Source organism: Heterocephalus glaber, unplaced genomic scaffold (genome assembly GCF_053883595.1).
Source record: "Heterocephalus glaber isolate CG9 unplaced genomic scaffold, H.glaber_assembly_v1.0 deba00001442, whole genome shotgun sequence".
NCBI classification, from domain to species: domain Eukaryota; kingdom Metazoa; phylum Chordata; class Mammalia; order Rodentia; family Bathyergidae; genus Heterocephalus; species Heterocephalus glaber.
In genome coordinates this window covers 761,359-781,748 of record NW_028258296.1, presented here as the reverse complement: position 1 = coordinate 781,748, position 20,390 = coordinate 761,359, and the positions used below count along the sequence as shown (strand labels likewise).

Sequence of the window (20,390 nt, the reverse complement as noted above, 5' to 3'; positions counted from 1 at the left end):
AGCCCTGAGCCCCTGTGTGCGAGCGAGCAGCGGCACAACTCTAACGGGGGGGTCCGAGGGACAGGGCCTGCCCGAGGTGGAGACCTTGGCGCCCAGGCCGCGAGCCGCGAGCCCTTCTGAGCCTGCGAGTGCTAAGCAGAAGAGCGAGGGGCCTGGCGGGCGGGCGGCAGAAAAGGCCGCTGTGTGCACAGGAAGCGGTCGCAGGAGGGCGGCAGCGTGCAGGGAGGTGTCGCCCTGCGTGCGTGCTCTCTCCGTGGACCGCCTACGCGCCTCCTCTTTTCAGTATGGAAGGCATGGAGAGAGTGTATGGCGACGCGTGGAAGCTGTACGGAGTCCAGGCTTCAGCGACTGCGGGAAGGCCTGTGCGCCTCGGCCACTACGCTCTGTTGATCACAGCTCTTCCGCTACGAGAGCAGAGGAGTTCTTAGGGTGGAGACCAGATGGCTTGGGAGGCCGAGGACGACTACTTTCTGTCCCCTGCCTGCCGAGGGCTGGGTGGCCCCTGGCCTGCAGGAGGGGCCCGGGCTGGAGCGCGACAAGCTCGGATTCCGGGAATGGCTCCGCGGATGACCTCAACTGTCCACGTGGATTCGCTCACCGGCCAAATGGTAAGGAGAATGCCTCGCAGTCTCGCAGAGACTGAGGAAGATGTCATCACACAGAGCTCCAGGGGATGGTGAGTGCTGAAATAAGTGTGTTTATTGACAAGAGTTGATGGTAATTCCGGCTTTCTGGAGATAGGAATAACCTTTGGATAAGGTACATAGGATAGATAACACTGCAGCACTGGTCTCAGGGCCAGAAGGGCCGCTTGGGGATTGTCAGGGGAGAAAAGCACTTCCTGGGGGAGGCGGCCGCTGTCTGGATTCACAACACCGGCAGGGAGACTGAGGCCGGGAGAGTTTGCTCTGCCCTCAGCAGGGGGTGGGCCCTGACTTGAAGCTGCAGAGCCTCATGCCTTCTGGGGCAGCCGTGGGAGCACTGGGTGGGGCAAGAGGCTCCAGCCAGCTCCCCGGGGACCTGAGAGGCCACAGCCCAGAGGGCTCCGGAGAGCTTCCTCTCGGCTGGCCGTGCACACGGCCTGTGACTCAGGTTCTGGCCGGAGCTGGGCTGCACTGGGAGAGGCAGATGGGCTCCTGTGGCCATCCCGTGTGTCTTGCAGTGGGTTTTCCAGAGGATACTGAAGGAATAGGCTACAGTGTTTGGAAGTTGTCTGCCTCTTGGCCTGAGGGAGGAAGGGTAAATATCATTTTTGTCTCTGTTTCTGTTTCCAGAATTGAAAACATTTATGTAACTGTACATAAGTAAAATATCTGAGTTATTTGGTACTATGTATCAAAAGACTCAGAAACTCTCAATTTCTTTAGCTCCACTATTCCTGTTCCACTGCTGTGTGCACAGATAGATGTTCATTTTAATATCATTTAAAGCCCTGAAGAAAATTAGGGGGAAAACATTTCTGGGCGGCACAATGCCATATAACAGACAAGGTCTGTTATACAGCCATGAGAGAAAAACGATTACAAACAGAAAACACTTACGCTGTGGTATTGTGAAAAGTCAGGGGACAAAAATGAACATGCAGAATGAATACAGGTCGGTGAAAACCAATGATTTATTTGTTAGAAGACAGAAAGAAGATATCCTTCCTTAGGTGCTGATGGTTGTGAATGTAATTGATGGAATCACACATTATTCCGTGCTTGCTTCTCCACAGTTTCAGAAGTTCCTTAAGTGAATAGGCATCATTTCCATACCGAAGCGCAAGGACATAACTAGGCACTGGAAGCAGAAGTCCCGTCGACCGGTAACCAGCCTGAGAGCCCCTCCCTGGGCAGCCCGTGCCTTACCGTTGCTGGCCGTGTGGCCACCTGGCATCTCCCGAGTGGGGCTGGGGGCTGAGGGAGGAGGAGAGGGAGCAGGCCGCAACCCCGGAGCGCGACTGTGGCCGGCCGGGCCCCAGCTCCCCTGCGGTCTGGGGTGAGCTGTTTCCCGGAAACCTCTGGAGCTCGGACGGGGCCAGGCTCGAAGAGGTCGGCGGGGGTCTCACTGTCGGTGTCTGGATGCCCCTGCGCAGCCCGGCCCGACCCACTGAACTGCACTGTTCAGGTTACTGGGAGTTTAAAGTGAAGAAGGATTCCGTTCTTAGTTTCAAAACCACTGGCGTGGACGGTATGGGTTGCGCCCCTCTGGCCTGCAAGTGCCTGGCACAGCACCGTGAACCCGCGCGACGGAGCTCTCGCCTTCTGATCAGCAGGTCCCGACCCCTCCTCCCTGTCCGCCCCAGCCGCTGCCATGCTGCTTTCTGCCCGTGTGCGGTGCACCACTCGAGCCCCCGCGCGTGGGCGAGTCGCTCAGTATTTGTCCTTTTGGGACTGGCTCATTCCAGGTACCGCGTGTCTCGAGGCTTCTTCTGGTGTTCGTCTTTTTTTCAAGACAGGGTTTCGCTATGTAGCCCAGGCTGGCCTTGAACTTACCATCCCCCTGCCTGGGCTTCCCAAGTACTGGAATTCCAGGCCAGCACGCCACGCCCTGCTCAAATCTCATCCTATTTTTATGATATGTGTAGATCATGTTTTCTTTATTCATTCATTTGTGAATAGACATTGAGGTTGTTTCAACTTTTTGACCATTGTGGATAATGATGTAATTAACAGGGCAGTGCAAATATGTCTTTGAAGTTCCCGATTTCAGTGCTTTTGGATAAATACTCAGAAGTGAGACTGCTGGATTTTAGGGTAGTTCCCTTTCTAGTTTTCGGTGGGATCCCTGAATCATTTCCCATGTGGTCCACAGTGCCCCACACCCTGGCCTGCACTCGGTGACTCTCAGGCGGGTTTCACCTGCTTTTCCCTGACAGTGAGTGGCACAGAGCCTTCCTCACCTACCTGTTGGCTTTTTGTGTGTCCTCTTTGGAGAAATAGCTTTTTAAGTTCTTTGCTCACTTTTGGGGTTATTTATTTTTGTTAATGGAGTTGGAATTCCTCATACATTTGAATATTACTCTTATCGGATACATTTGCCAATATTTTCTCCTGTTCTATACGTTGTCTCTTTGGTGGTTGTTTCCTTTGATGTGCAGAAGCTTCATGGTTTGATGTAGCCCTGCTTGCTTGTCTTTATCCACTCATCCATCAGCATTCTTTTGCAGTACAGGGGAGTGACCCCATCGATTGACCTACATTCTCAGCCTTCTTCATTTTCTGAGTTGGGTCTCACTGAGTTCCCCGGGCTAACTTCAAACTTGAGGTCCTCCTGCCTCAGCTATCCCAAGTGGCTAGGCATACTGATGTGCACCACAATGCCAGCCCATTTGTTTATTTTTGCTTTTGTTTCTTGTGTTTTCTTGTTGTCATAGTCAAGAAAACACTGCTGAGGACAATGATACGAAGCTTCCCTTTGTGTTCTCTTGTAAGAGTTTTAGAGTTTCAAGTCTTGCATTTAAGTCTTTAAGTTAATTTGAATTCAGATTGTGTATAATGGGAGATAAGGTCCAATTTCGTTCTTTTGCATGTTAGCATCATTTGTTGAAGACTATTTTTTCCCACTGTATAGATTTACTTTTGTAAAGATTATTTGATGATATACCTGAGGGCTTCCTGCTGGGCTCTATTCTGCTCTGTGACCACGTGTCTGTCCCCATGGCAGTGCCACACTGCCTGCATCGCTTTCTTGTCACCGAGACAGAACACCCGCTGCCCGTAACCGAAGGAGGAAAGGTTTATTTTGGTTCACAGCTTCAGCCCGTGGCTAGCAGGAATGGTGCGGTGGAAGGGCCCGTGCGGGGACAGCTGCTCACATCATGGCAGAAGGAAGCAGAGAGAGAAGTGGGGACGTGCGGGGAGGTGAGCCTGGTGACCCTCCCTGACCAGGAGACCTCCCAGAACCAAGTCAGCTGTGAGCACATCAGGGGATCAATCCAGTGATGAGGCCAGCACCCCAAGATCCAGTCCCCTCGCGAAACACTGAGGCTTGGGGCACAGCCCAGAGCCAAACCACGGTCGTAATTACTGCTGCCCTGCAAGTGATTTGAAACCAAGTAATGTAAGTTTCCAAACTTGTTCTTCTATTGAGACTTTTTTGGTCTAATCTGGGTCTTTTACATTTCGTGTGAATATTAGAATTTTAAAAAATATTTTTGCCAAAAAAGTGCCCCTGGGATTTGGATGGATCTCACATCGAATCTGTAGATCTGGTCAGTCGCATGGACATTTTAACAACACTGTCTTTGAAACTATGAATATGAGATGTCTCTCACTGTGCTTGCGTCTTCTTTAATTTCTTCCAGAAGCGCTCCGCAGTTTTCAGTTGCGTAGTGTTTCACTTTCTGGGTTGAGCCTATTTCTAAATATTTTAATCATTTTAATATGGTAAATAGGATTTTTTTTTTTGTTTTTTTGGTTTTTTTTTCAAAATTAAACAGACTTGTATTTATAAAGCCACTGAGTTTCTTCACTTCCCAGATTACATTGAATCTTTCTCACAAGGCTTCACCTTACTGGGTATTAGAAGGTACACTGAAAATCAGTTTTATCCATGACACATGGCTCAACTCCATAAATTAAAAAATCTCATTATGTAATCTGCCCTTGTTCAGGTAACTTGAGTTCCTTCCCCTCTTTTTTTTTTTTTTTTTTTAAATAGGATTTTTTCCTGAATTTCCTTTTTGGGTCATTGTTAGTGTATAAAAGTGCAACACATTTTGGATGTGATTCTGTATCCTGCAAATGGATCAGATTTATTTATTAGTTCCTACCGACTTTTCATGGAATCTAGTTTTTAAGCTATAAGATGATGGCATCTGCAAGTAGAGGCAATTCTGCTTCTCTTGTTTCCTTTCTAGCCTGCTGCTCTGGTGAGAGCTCAGGACTACACTGCCTGGCAGCCCTCTTCCTGATCTTGTACACCTTGAGCAGCAGGCCAGCAGTGAGCTTGTCAGACAGGGCCTTCCACACACGGAGGGAATTTCCTCTGCTTCCTAGTCTGTTGAGTGTTATGAATAAGTGTTGTTGGATTTTGTCAAATGATTTTTCTTCATCTATTGAGAAGATCACGACTTTAATACTCTGTCCTGTTCATGTAGCATGTTATATTGATTAATTTCATAGATTGAACCATTTTTGCATCTCAGGATAAAACCCCCTTGGTCATAGTGTACGATCTTGTCTACATGGTGTTAATTTAGTTCGCTGTATTTTGTTGCTTTTTCACTTGTATTCCTCAGAGATATTGGCCTGTGGTTGTCTTTTCTGCCAGGGTCTTTGTTTGTCTTTGGTGTTGGGGTAACACTGGCTTCATCCTAAGAGTTTGGAACTCTTATGATGAGTTAGGAGGGAGGGAGGTGAAGGGTTTGGGGGTATAGAACAGAATGAGATAATTAAGATGTATCACATGCATGTACCAACTTCCCATGATAACTGTAAATGTACTGCACACGTGTGTACTAATGAGAAAATAAAATGGCAGTGCAAAAAAGGGAGTTGGGAACTATTCCTTCCTCTTCAATTTTTTTTGGGAAAACTTTGAGAAAGATTATTGTTATTTCTTTTTAAGTGTTTAGTAGAATTTTCCAGTGAAGTCATGTGGTCCTAGGCTTTTCTTGGTGGGAGGTGTTTATCCTAATTCAGCCTCCTTACTAGTTAAAGGTTCATTCAGATTTCCTATTTCTTCATGAGTCACTCTTGATAGGTTCTGTGTTTTTAGGAGTGTTCATTTCTTTTAGGTTATTCAGTTTGACTATGGGTAGTTATTCATAGTAGTCTCATAATTATTTTTATTTCTGTGGCGGTAGCTGAAATGTCTCCTTTCACTCCTGATTGCATTTATCCGAGTCTTTCTCTTTATTCTTTTTCTTTAGTCAGCTAAAGGTCATCTGGGGGGCTCTTTTGTAACAAAACTAATTCTTAGTTTTATTAATATTTTTCTATTATTTTCTTATTCCCTACTTTATTTCTGCTCAAATCCTTATGTCCTCTGCTAACTTAGGGCTGAGTTTATTCTTACTTTTTAGCTCCTTGAGGTATAAAGTTAGGATATTCATTTGAGGCCTTTCTTCTTTTTTTCATAGGCTTTTATTGCTGTGAAGTCCTTCTCCGCAGACCTTGGCTGAATGGTGTAAGATTTGGTATGTTGTGACTTTTTTTCATCAATCTCATAGTATTTTCTAATTTACCTTTACCTTCTTTGGCCTATTGGTTATACAAGAATATGTTGTTTAATTTCCACATATTTAAAATCTCCCTTTGATACTGATTTTTAGTCTCATTTCATTGTGGTTGGAAAAGGTACTTGATATGATTTCAATCTTGTTAAGTTTGTTAAGACTCGGTTTGTGCCTTAACATGTGCTCTGCCCTGGAGAACGTTCCATGTGCACTTGGAAAGAGAGGGAGTCCTTCCGCAGTTCGGTGGGATGTTCTTTGTATGTTTATTAGCTCATCTGGTCTTGGCGTTGTTCAAGTCTACTGCTTTCTTATTGGTTTTCTGTTTGGATCTTCTATCCATTACTGAAAGTGGGGTATTATAATCTCTTACCATTATTGTATTGATGTATATTTCTCCCTTTATTTCTGCCAAGGTATTTTTCATATGTGGATTACTCAACTTTCCCGTTGCCTAGACAAAACTCCTGACACCCACCACTTGAAGGAGGAGAGGTTAAATTTGACTCAGGTTTCAGGGGATTCAGTCCATGGTTGGCTGCCCCAAGGCAGAGAGAGACATCATGGTGGAAGGTATGGTAGAACAAAGCTGCTGAGTTCATGGTGGCCAGGGAGCAGAGCAGGGGAAGAGTGCCAAGGAGGAAGGGGTCAAGGAGCAGACAGAGATCCCAAGGTCACCCCCATACCCACCCAGACACACCCAGAAGTGCAATTTACTAACCCCCAGGTGGCACCCAGACCAATCAAGTTGATTCACTTGAACTGTCACAATATATTTGGTGCTCTAATGTTGGATATATACATATAAATGTGCACATTTCTTTACAGTTGTTATACGTTTATGGTGAGTTGACTCCTTTATCATTATACAATATACAATGTCCTTTTGTTGTCTTGTGTCAGCTTTTAAAGTCTTTAAAAAGAAAACCTCAAAACATTAAAAAAATTTTTTTCCATCAAGTTTATTGGTGCATTTTAAGTATAAAATACAGTTACATTCATCATTGGGATCTTGTACCTTTACATGACGTGTCTTGGCTCTTATTTTCCCCATTCCCTGCCCTCCCTTCACCCCCTCCACCCTTCCCTGTTTACAAAGGTTTTGTTTTAATTTTTTTCTTTTCTCATATTTTTTCTTTTCCCTTCTTTCCTTTCCCCTCCCCCTCCCACTTCCCCTGCTCCTTTAGACCTTTTCTTCCTATTACACAATATCAATTTTACATTTTAAAAATCATAATATCAAGATTTAGACATTACCACAGATTTTACAGAACTTAAAAGGATATAGAAAGCATATTACAAAAGTCCTTTTTGAAATAAATTTGACAACTTCTATGAAGTACCTTGGAAGACAAATTAATGAAACTGACTCTGAGGAAATATAAAATTTGAATAGCACCTATTAAAGAAAGTATACTCCTAGCTTGAAAAGCTACCTATATGACAACAGCAGGCTCATATACATTTTAACTGATGAATTATATCAAACATTTAAAGCAGAAAAAAGAAGGAACACTTCTCCCCTCATTTTAGGAAATCAACAGTGTGCTAATACTAAAACTGGATAAAGATAATAGAAGAAAAAAGTATGAACATAGATAGGAATTTCTTCAACAAAACAAACTATTAGAAGTCAGATCTGACAGTAGGTAGAAAGTGGTCTTATTATAGGGATGGCAATGTTGTTTCAGCATTGGAAAGTCCACCCCCATAAGTCATCATTTTAACAGAGGAAAGGAAAAATCCATATGATCCTGTCACCAGTTGGAGAAAAAGTATTGGACTAAATTCTACAGCCATTCATGGTAAAAACTATCAGGAGACTAGAAGTAGAACAGAACCTTCTCAACAGATAAAAGATACATACTCCATACTTCCAGCAAAAACACCTTATATGAATGGAGAAGATACAATGCTTTCTCCCTAAGGTGGGAACAAGGGCAGATATGCCTATTCTTCATCTGTCCATTAAACTTTGAAACATAGGCCCAAACCAAAATAGTCTGGCAATAAAAAGAAACAAATAACATAGGATTGGCAAGGTAGAAATAATATCTTTATATGTAGATGAAATGATAATCTACAGAGAAAATACTAAGAAATCTCTAGGAGCCCCTAGAACTTGTATCTGAATTTTGCAGGATTAGAGAACACAATGTATATATAAAAATTCAGGTCTACGTATACTTGCTATAAATGAAGAATTGGATATTGAAATTTAAAATTCATGTAGGAGTATAGAGGACCTAAAATAGTAAAAAGAAAAAAAATAACAGTGTTGGAAGACATTATTACCTGATTTTAAGACTTCTTCTAAAGCTACAGTAATCAAGACAATGTTGGCATAAGGAAAGACATATAGATCAATGGAATAAAACAGAGAATCTAGAAATAGAACCACGCATATATGGTCCACTGATTTTTGAAAGATTATTTAACTTAACATTTTATAGAACATAAACTCAACTCAAGAGCAGAGGAAAAGATAGTGTTTTCAGCAAATGGTACTAGAACAGCTGGTATCCATATGTAAAAAATTAAACTCAACCCTTTCTTTCCATACATAAAAATAACTTGAAAGGATCTATGCACCTAAATATGAAAGACTAAAACTATAAGACTTTAAGAAGAACTTATAAGAGAAAATGTTCATGAATTTAGGGTAGGCAAGAATATTCTAGGATTCAAAAAAAATGTTATATAAAAGAAAAAATTGATAAATGAGAGTCCATCAAAATTTCAAACTTTAAAAGACATCAATAAGAAAATGAAAAGTAGTCCTTAACAGGATCGTATTTATAATACATATAACCTATGACCAGAATATATAAAGAGCACTTAAAGCTCATTAATAGACAACTCAATTAAAAAATAGACACAAGAAGATCATAAATAGCCAGTACAGCACAAGGAAAGTTGTGCAACACTAGAATCAGAAAAATACTAATCAGTGCAATAACAAGATCATATTATACACTCATTAGGGAGATTAAGTTAAAAGTTTTAAAAGAACAAATGTCAGCTTAGGTGTGAACCAGTTAGAGCTTTCTAATACTACTAATGTGAATGCAAAATGATAAAACCATTTTGGAAAACAATATAGAAATTTCTTGTATCACTGTTAAGAACCAACAGTTCTGTTCTTAAGTTTTTACTTAAGAGAAATGAAACACATGTTCATAATAGATTTGTACATACAAGTTGACTATCCCTTCCTTCACTGAAATTCTTGGGACCAGAAGTGTTCAGATTTTGGTTTGAAATCCACTTAATCTGCAAAGACGATAGCTACTCCTGCTTTTTTTTGCGGGTTCCTGTTGCATGGAGTATTGTTTTCCACCCTTTAACTTTCGGTCTGTGAGGTTTTTTTTGAACTGTGTTTCTTGTATGCAGCATATTGTTGGATCTTACTTCTTGACCCATTCTGCCAGCCTATTTCTTTTGATTGGTGAATTGAGACCAATAATATTGATGGTTATAACTGATACATATTGGCTTATCCTTGTCATGACTTTTTTTGTTGTTGTTGAATTCTCTGCCTCTGTGTTTAATTTCTTGTCATGCCTGATGGATTCATTCTGCTGGGCTTCCTGGGGTTGTGATCCTCATTGTCTTTTCCTAGGACATTGTTTAAAATTTTTTGGAGTGCTGGTTTGGTATTCATGAAGTTCCTAAGGTGTTCTTTGTCATGAAAGTATCTTATTTCTCCATCAATTTTGAAAGAGTTTTGGAGGGTACATCAATCTGGTTTGGAGGCTGTTTTCCTTTAGGGCTTGAAATATGTCACTCCAAGCTCTTCTTGCCTTGAAGGTTTGTGTTGAGAAGTCTGCTGTGATTCTGATGGACTTTCCTTTGTATGTGATTTTTTTTCTTTTCTCTACCTGCTTGTAGAATCTTGTTCCTCTGTTGGGTTTCTGGAATCTTAACCATTATATGCCTATGTGCAGATTTTTTCTTTTTTGATCACAGCTATTTGGTCAATGCCTCACTTATCTGTATGTCAAGTTCTTTTCCCCTGCTTGGGAAGTTTTCTGCCATTACTTCTGTGAACAGTTTGCTTTTATGTCGACTGCTCTCTCTCCTGTTTCTTCATTGACTCTGATCAGTCTTATGTTATTCTTATTTGCATCACCTAGCAGCTTCTGGATTGATTTCTTGTGGTCCCTTACTATATTAAAGAAATTTTTCTTTTCCTGGTCATTAATTGCAATCTTATCTTCTATATCTGAAATTCTGTCCTCACATTGGCTCCTTCCGGTGTGTAAATTTTCAATGGAGTTTTTAATCTCCTGGAAATCTGTTTGCATGCATCTGTTTTATAGATTCTATTTGTTTCCTATGTCGGGATTCCGTCTTGTTCCTCAACTCCTCCATTTTTTTTTATCTGTGTCTGCTCTAGATTTATTAATAATTTCTTGCACTTGGGCACAATCTCTGCTGTTATCTGAGAATTTATTTCTGTTTTCATTTTTTCCAGATCCTCTTTTGTTGCCAGTTCAGGGAGTCCAGGTGTTTGAGTATCAGATTGTTCCATCTCATTTCCCTTTGGGGGTTGCCTTAGGTGATCTGGAAGTCTGTTTTTGAGACTTGTTTACTTGTCTTCTGATTTCAACAGATGCAGCCTACTGTGCGTTTGTTGAGGCAACTTTTTGCTCACCCAGTGGTCTTCAGTTCTCAGCAAACCACTGAGCAGTCTTTTCTCTGCTGCTCACCAGTACACCAATTCCTGGGTTCAGAGTGGTGGCCTTCTGGATCCCTGAGCTGACCTGTTGTCTGGGTGGGCTTCTGGCTGGGCCCTGTGCACACTTGGGATGGTATCTAGATGTGCCTCTGTCTCAGGCCCCTATGTAGCTGTTGTCTTGGAGGGCCTTTGTCTGGGAGCTGTGCACCCCAGTTCCTGTTGTGTGAGCAAGCTTCTGGCTAGGGTCTTGTGCACTTACCAGTAGTATTGGGGTGAACCTTTAGCTGTTGCTTATGTGCCTGTGCAGCTCTTTTCTAGGCAGACCCTTGGCTTGGGCCAGTGTGCCCTAGCCTCTGGGGTTGGGGTTGAGCCCCAGCTGGGATCTGCTTGAAGCTATGCTGCTCTGGTCCGCATTGCTACTACCCCAACTAAGGTGGTCTGGTGTGCCTTTATTACAGAGATTTTCTTCACTTTTCCAGTGGCCTTTAATTTTTATCAAGGAGTCTCAGAGAGGCTCTCTTTCTGTTGTTCACTTCTGCTCAATCTTCTCGAGCTCAGAACGATGTCCTTTATGACCCCTGCAACTCTGCAGTGTGGATCCAGGTATTGGCTCCACACAGCCATGAGGGGTTGGGGAGGGTGTGTCCTGGGGCCTGTGCATTTCATCTCCTCTGTGCCAGAGGGGGGTGGGGTGGGCTCTGCTCCTCAGCTCTCTGGGGTGGTGGTACAGCAGCCTTTGAGGCTGACCTCCTCTGCCCATTTGTTTTTTTATACATCCCACTTCTTTTTTTTCCCCATTCACCTCCTCCTCTCAAGCCCCCTCCCCTCCCTGTGTACAAAAGCTTTGCTTTTAAAGTCTTTTTTTTCTACCACTAGTCTAGTAGCTTCTGTTCTCTTTTGGTTACTGATTGCATGGACCATCTTTCTCTATACTTTTGTTTTCAGCCTATGTGTGTCTTTCAATCTAAAGTGAGTCTCTTGAAGATAAGATAATGGAATCTTGATCTTAAAATCCATTTGTTCAGCTACTCTGTGTCATAGAATTGGAAATTTAACCCATTTATGTGTAAAATAATTATTTTTTGAGAAGAACTTATGATTACCATTTTATTGTTTTGCATGTCTTATGGCTTCTTGGATCCTCCTTTTCTCCCTTTCTTTATTATTGGTTGGTGAGTTCCTTTGTAGTGACATGGTTTGATTCCTTTCTCATTTCTCTTTGTGTATCTTCTACAGGTATTTTCTTTGTGGTTACTATGGGGCTTACATGAGCCATTTTACATTTATAACAACTTTAAGCTGATAAAACTTACTTTCATGTATTAAAAAAGATACCTTTTATGTTCCCCCTACTTTTTATTAATGTTATAAATTATATTTTATATTGTGAATCATTGGCATATTTTTATAGTTATAAATACTTTTAGACCTTGACTGCTCTAGTGCTATAATTATGATTGGTTTATGCACTACCATTATTACAGTGAGGTGGCACATATATATTTGTCTATATGTTTGCCTCTACCATTGAACTTTATATTTTCATATGCTTTTGTGTTTCTGTCAACTTGAAGGACTGTTTTTAGCATTTTTAAGAAAATGGGTCTTGTGGTAATGAGTACCCTCAGATTTTCTTTATCTGTGAAGATATTTCTGTGTTATTTTTGAAAGAGAGTTTTTGCAGATAGAGTGATCTTGGCTGGCAGGTCCCTCCCACCCCAGTATTTTGAATATATCACCCTGAACCTTTTTGTCCTGTAAGGTTTTGGCTGAGAAATCCATTGATAGCCTCGTTGAGTCTCCCTTGTATGTGATAAGTCACTTTTCTCTGCTGCTCTCCAAATTCTCTCTCTGGCTTTGACTTTTGATCACTTGATTATAATCTCTCTGAGTGCATATGACCTTAGATTCATCTTAGTTTGGGTCCTTTGGGTTTCTTGAATCTGGATGTATTTTATGTAAGCCCCACAGTAACCATAAAGTAAATACTGTTTCTTGAATCTGGATATATTTCCTTCCACAGATTTGGAATGTTTTGGTCATTACCTCTTTAATAATCTGTCTGCCCCATTTCTTCTCTTCTTTTTTCTAAACTCCCATAAATGCATTTATTAGTCAGCATGATAGTGTCCAAAAGTCTCTTGGCTTCCTTCAATTTTTCTCATTCATTTTTATTGTTGCTTCTCTGGATAATAGCAAGTGATCTCTCTTTAAGTTCACTGATCAAGTCTATTGTTGAACCCCTGAGGTGAATTTTTCAATTCTATTATTATGTTCCTCAGCTCTATAATTTTTGTTGGTTATTTAAGACCCTTTCTATATCCTTGATTATATTATTATTCCATTTATTATTATTTTTGTGAACTGACTGAATATCTTTATTGTAGTTATTTTGAATTCTTTGTGAAGTAGTTCATACACTTCCATTTCTTTACACTAGGTTTGTAGATTCATTTTGTTCCTGTGATTAGGCCATGTTTTCCAATTTCTTTATGTGCTGTTTAGCTCCGTTTGGAGTTGTACATTTGAATAAGAGCTGTCTCTTAGTCTTTACACACTGGGTTTGTACAGGGAAAGACCTTCTACCAGCCACTCAGATAAGCATTCTGGGACCCTCATAACCTTTTTCAGGGGTTCATCTTCACTGGGGTGGGTATGGAATCTCCCAGCAAAGGGTTTGGTGGCTTCTCAGAGTCTGTAGTCTCTTGCTCCCTCTAGTGCCTGTCTGTAGCATATCACATTCCATGGAGCTACCATAGAATCAGGAAGTCAGACCCAGCTCTGGGTAGCTCCCTGGAGCACTGGACTGGTGGACAGATTCTCCACCCATCTCTTTCCCCCCTAAAGCTTGAGCTGCTGAGCTCAAGTTGTCCTCTCAGACCCTTGGTGTTCAGGGTACACTGCCTCTTCCTGAGCACCCTGAGCAAGGCACACAGATGCCAGTGCCTTGGGCAGCCTCTCTCCCTTCTCGCTCTGTCTTCTCTATCTCTCTTTTTTGACAGGGTCACCCTACATTGCCTAGGTTAGCCTTGAACTTGTAGTCCTCCTGCCTCAGCCTGCCGAGTGGCTGGGGTCACAGGGACGTGTCACTGGGCCTGGCACAGCCATTTCAATGTGACTCTTCTTGGCTTTGAACTTGCTTAAGACCCTGTACTCTCCTGCCTTATGGAGTTCTGGTAAAGGCTTCTGCCAGTGTTTTTAGCCAGTTTTTCTGTAGGGTGATGGGGTCTGGAGCTTCCTATGCTGCTGCCTTGAGGTCAACCCCTGGGAGAGACTTACAGGACAGACAGAGCAGAGGGCGTGTCTGTCACAAGGGCCTGTGGTTCAGGGCTGAGTCGTGTTACTGAGCATGGTTGTCCTGTGGAGACTGCAGAGCTCAGGAAAACCCTCTCCACACCTCTCACTGCACACCCTCAGCACATGTACAGAAGTCACAGACAAGGCCTCTGCTGTGTCAGGGTGGATCCTCTCAGCAGGTGGGGGACAGTGGACTGAGGTGCTCAGGTAAGGGTGGCACCCAAGCTGACTTGCCTCTCCCGCTCAGAAGGCCTGGGCGGGGGGGCTCCTGCTCATGCAGAACCTTCTTCTTCTGGTGAATGGATGGAGGATCTTTTTCTCGCTCTGTCTTCCGTTGTGTTTCCAGAGGGGCATCAGTGTCTGTGGTGCTCACATAGTCACATGCAGGAGATGAAGACTGTGTCCTGACAATCAAATTCAGGCCCCTGTCAAATTGGGCTTTCTGCAGAAGCAACCACTGAGGGGCGGTGCTGATTCTTCACCTTGCTGTGTGGATCTGGATTTTATTTTCCAAACGGTGAAGTTTATGACATAAGTGATTATTCATAAATTAAGTAACTTATAGAATCTTCTGTGTAATTCTTCTACAAATTCACAGATGTTTCTAAATCTAATTATATTTCTAATAATTTCATTGACACAGTTACTTCTGCCTCTGAAGAGTGAGCTTGCTCTAAATTAAAATTAATATAAGAACCTCAGTGGCTCAGGGATGCTTGTGCAATTTGGCACTATGACTAAAGAGACAAAAGTTATGGGGTGATGATGATTATAATAGTGCAAGTAAAGGCTTTGCCAGAATGAAAGGAAGAAAAGTAAATCCCACTTTGTGCAACTAATTTGCAGCAATTTATAAATTACATATGCCTTTATATGATACTCAACTAACATCAATACCAATCAGTAAAACAGATAGACATTTACAAGATGTATTAAGTTTTGTATCTTTTATTTTATTTTATTTTTTATTTTTTTATTTTTTCTGAGTTCGGGGATCGAACTCAGAACCTTGTGCTTGCGAGGCAGGCACCGGAACCACTGAGCTAAATCCCTGGCTCTTTTTTTGTTTTTTTAGTAGAGGGAACTGAAACCAGTTCAATATATATTTTGCATTTTTAAACATACATATCTCCAAATGGATCCACATTGAGGCGATACTCTTAAGTGAAATAAATAGGGCACACATGTAAATACTGAATAGTTTCTCTAGTGTGAGAAACTGAAAGTGTAAATAAGGACTAAAAGGTATAATAGATAATGTGAAATAGGAAGAAAAGGTCCAAAGGGGAAGAGGAAGTGGGAGGGGAAGGGGAAAGGAAAGAAAGGAATGGAATTCATATGAGAAAATGAAAAAATGGAAACAAAGTCTATGTAAATAGGGATGGAGGGGGTGAAGGGAGGGCAGGGGAAGGGGGAAAAATAAGAACCAAGAGATTATGTAAAGGTGCAAATTTCCAATGATGAATGTCATTATATTGCATACCTTAAATGTACCAATAAAATTAATAAAAACATGTATAAATTTTATTTTAAGACAGGATCTCACTAAATTGCTAAGTTGCCCAACCTGGTCTTGAAGTTGTATTCCTCCTGTCTCAGCCTCCCAGAGTGTTGGAATTATAGGCATGTGTCACTGTACCTGGCTTTAAATTCTGTGTCTTTTATGTCTTAATTACTTCAGTCATACAAAACTATAGTCTTTTATACATTTTAAGGGTTTGTTTCTATCAAAATGTATTTGTTAAAGTGAGACTATAGAATACATTTTTCTTACCAGTTTACCAGCTTGTATGAATTTTAAGTGTTTACTCACATGGCATGTGAGTTTCTAGGTTACTCTCACTCTGCGCTGCCCTGTGCACAGTGCTGGACTGGACAGGTGTGGTATGAGACAGCACTCTCTGCATGGCTGTCTACCTGCAGTGTGGACAAACATATCTGCTGCCACACGGAGCTGCAGTCCCACACCTTCTGCCACACCTTGCGGAGGGCTCTGAAAACAGTGTCAACTCAAGGAAGGCGCTGGGGAGGGTGGCAAGGGTCCTGGCGTGGCGCCTTCTGGCTGTGGAACCTCCATCCTCAGTTACTTCTTAAGCAAACCGAGGAGGGTGGTTCAAATCCTGCAAGCCAAGTGTTGCTTTGTCTGAGGTAATTTGATTGATATACACACATGTTCACATTTTCAAAAAACAAATGTCCACATTACCTCTGTCAAGGCAAAGAGAGCTCATAGAATCTTTTGGATTACAGACTTAAATGTGTGACCCAAAACTATGACACCACTAGAAGAAACCATGGGGAAATGCTTCAGAACTTTCCCTGGGGTTTTGGCAAAGACCTCAGAAGTACAGGAAATAAAAGCAAAAGTAGACAAAAGGAACACAGCAAACCCAAACCTTTCTGCATGGAACAATTAGCCGAGTGCAGAGACAACCTACAGATGGGGATGAAATATTTGCAAACTAGACCTCTGAGAAGGGATTGACATCTAGAATTCAAAAAGAATTAAAAAGCTCAACAGAGAAAAAACCAAATACCTGATTGAAAGGTGGGCAGCAGATCTAGAGAGGCATTTCTCCAACAGGTCCACGAAAACAAGGCTCAACATCACTGGTCGTCTGGGAAATGAGAATCAGACGCAGGAAGAGTGGCGGCCTTAAGGAGCCTCAAGATGACAAATCCTGGCTAGATGTGGAGGGAGGAGACCTTTGCACACTGCTGGTGGGGCCGTGTGGCAGGATGTCACTAAAATTTTAATTGACAATTGTTATGGGTTTAACTATTTTACATTTTAATAATTGTAAAAGTGGCCTGAATGTTTTGTCTACTTGTAAAGGACACAATTTTTTCTTTACAGTGATTATTAAAAATTTGAAAAGATTGTCTTAGAAAGTCTTGATCAAAAACTGCATGTGGTTGTTGCAAGCACAATCACTTTGATAAGGACGTTCAAGTCACAGATGCAAGCTCCAGCTTACGAAGATATTTTATAAAGTTTTTTATAAATTCTAAATTTTTAATCACTCAATATTTTCGAAACATAATTATACGAGTGTATTAGTCGCTTTCTCATTGCTGAGACACAATACCCAGCAACTGGACCCCAAAGGAGAGGTTTATTTAGGCTCACAGCTCGGAAGTTTCAGTCCACGTTCAGCAGACGCACCCAGAAACAGCATGGTGCAAGGGCCAGCAGAGGAGAGCCGCTCACAGCATGGGGGCCAGGAAGCAGCAGTGAAGGGAGAAGCCTGAGCCAGGAGGAATGTGGGCCCTCCGGGTCATGGCCCAGGGACACCTGCTGGTCAGCCATGGCAACCCCAGGATCCACTCACCTTCCAAGCACATGAAGCCATTTTAGATCTAAACCATAAAAAAGAGTATAATATTGAATTTCTTAAAACCAAGCCTGTATTTCCATACACCAACTCCTAAGTATCCTCTAGCTTGCCCCAGAGTGCCTTATAGTCATTTTCTATAAATGCCATGACCTAGAAAAGGAATCTATGCAAATATTGTTTGGTTGCACTTTGTAGTGCTTTACAAAGTACTCAGGCCTGGTCCACAGCAAAAGACTGTGATTTGATCAGCCTGGCCTGGGCTGGGGGCTGAAGCTGTGTCTCCTTTCTTCTGGGACTGGATCTGAACATTAGAGTGGCCCAGGGAACTTGTACAACATGGACACCTGATCTTCCCCCCAGAGTGCTGGGTTGGCATCTCTTGACCACAGGTTTGGGCGCCACACTTTTTCAGCAAGAACACTGTGCAGGGTGGTATCCTGTCCTCTTTCCCCTCGTGGCAATAGGTGTCATTGCTCAGTCTTCGGTGTGTAGGCTGCAAACTGAGAAATGGAACAACCCTGGTTTAGGTTTGCAAAATGTTATCTCTATTATGTTCAGGGACTTGGGACTTGGCTTGCAAAAATTAGGGTATGGGGAGTTGTCTTTATGTGATGTTGGTGGATTCTGGTGACCTAAATAGTGGCTTTCAATCCTTGCTGGGCTTTATGCCTTTCTAGAGAGGCTGTGTTGTCCAGTGGCACTGGTCTACACAGTGCTCAGCACCTGCAGCTATTCTTGACTCGGATTCTGCAGTTCCCCTTGATTGCACCCACACAGCCTGGACAGCCTGCCCTCTGTTGGAGCCATCGCATGAGCTGCTCCACTGCAGTCTCCCTCCAACTCACAGTGGCTGCTGCTCTGCCACTCCCTCTTGGTTTTCAGTCTTATCTGTAGCCCAATGCTCATCTGAACCATTTCCCACATTCATTGATCTTTTCTGACTCATTTGTTGTGGCTCCGCGTGTCCAGGCTGCCTCAGGCCCTGGGAAGACCCCAAGGAGTCTGCACTAGTCAGATGCCCACAGCTTCCAGGGCTGGGGCTCTCAGACTGAGAGAATAGCAGTTTCTCCAGACTTATTTTAATGTATTAGTGAAACACTTGAAGTAAATAGTGCAAGCTCACCCCATTTTGAACAATGAATCTTTTAAAAAATGTCATCTCTGTGAATGTTTATGACTGTAAGGTAAATAGATCCACATTCATGTAAACTCAGACCTATGAATAGAAAGCACATACGGTATGTGTTGCTGATGCATACATAGACCCTTGTAACATGTCCATTTCAGCACTAAATATTTAAATTCTCTTCTGCCAACAAATTGCTAATTCATGGCAATTTCATTCTGCTCTAAAACCTTACAACGTTCCGAGTATAACTGGTACATAATTTTCAGGGCTAATAGTGAAGCCTCAAGTTGGGAACTGGATAATTACTGTGTAATTACCTGGCTTTTGGTACCTACACACACTGACAGTGCCAGAGGAGTGCTGGGTTGATTTGTACGCTTATAAATTATTCACCTGTTCTGCTGGAGTTCTCGAATTTGCATTCATATATTTAAATACTATCTCACTTTATGAGTGTTTGCCTGTGGCTGAATAGAGTCTAATGAAAACAAGACCAAGTCATTTGTCTTTGCTTTCCCATATTCCTATGAAGTGAATCTCACCTTAAAATCATCATTTCTAATCTCTAGGTATCTTGGTGACCTAATCAGTTCATTTGAATTTTGGAAGTTGAATTTTCTGGGTTGTTTGTCTTTGGTTCTGGGACCATAACTTAGGCACAACAGGCACAGTTCTGTGACAGATTTAAAGGAGAATACTCAGAGGTCTGTTAGAAACATCAGCAGAGCAAGAGGGCACCCGGCTCTCCTGGCACCGTTCCTGGGTATGGGCCTTGGTGACTTCTGCAGGCTCATCACCCTCTCAGCCTTTGGGGAGCTCTTCTTCCTCTCCAGCCGGCTGCCTGGCAGGAATGTCAGGGAGGGGCTCATCCACCCTAGAATACGGAGAGTACAGTCTTGGTGTCACTTGTTTTAATCTAGATGTGGCTCTCAACCGGAAAGAGAGAGGGATGAGGATGAAGCTGATTAATCATGAAGGCAGTGCCTAAAGAGACTGGCATGGTAGATTTTCTCAAAGCCTGTGGTTTCTGTCATTTCTAAGGTTTTGCTCTTAGTTTCTCTTTCAGAGTCTATATTTTTTCATATTTTTCAACCCATTTTTAAGGAAGTGGAGCCTTACTGAATTTGTGATGAACTCTAACAGAATTTTAAACCTCTGAAATAACCATAGATTCACATGGCTTTTTATATCTACAATACACATAGACTAGTCCAGTTGTCTTACTTTACAGATGAAGAAGCTCAAAAGTTGACTTGTCCTAGGTCATCCAGATATTCAGTGGCATGACATCTCTATGTTGATTTTTAAACTTTAGTACTTGAAGGGAATTGCAATTTTCTTTGCCATTTTTCTGATTTCTTGACTGCTTATCTTGGGATTTAGGATTTGGAAAAGCAAAATTTTCTCAAGAAATGCCAAGAAGGAATCCTGATGTGGAAACAAGAGCATACACTCTGCTAACCAGTTCATGATTCCCTGCTTTGGACTGTCTCCTACAACGCCCAGCTCCTGCCTGTGTGTCCCTTGCTAAGAAAGCAGCTCTATTTCCAGTCATATGTAATGTGCCTTTTAGTCCCCACAGTGTGATTTTCTCTAGAAATATTAGGAAGTGTTGCTTCTACTGGCAAAGGGTGCTCAGAAGACTTGCCGTTCAAGGTCTCCAACGCCATTGGAATCTGTCTTTTCCATTCATCACCTTAACTTTAGGTCAAGAGCCCTTGTGACACTGTGATGTATTTTGTGTTGTAGTTCAGATCTCTTTAGATTTTTGGTCTGGTTTTGTTA

The 20,390-nt window shown here is 42.3% G+C and overlaps 1 long non-coding RNA gene across 6 annotated transcripts in view; it reads left to right on the top strand.

Annotated features, from left to right (window-relative positions):
* The first annotated feature begins 251 nt into the window (after window positions 1-251).
* LOC106009133 (uncharacterized) overlaps window positions 252-20,390 on the top strand; it is a 106,220-nt gene continuing 86,081 nt past the window's right edge. For all 6 annotated transcript variants that reach the window (XR_015451889.1, XR_015451887.1, XR_015451890.1 and 3 more), the window contains exon 1: window positions 252-676. This is a non-coding gene — a long non-coding RNA (uncharacterized LOC106009133). The remainder of the gene's footprint in view (window positions 677-20,390) is intronic.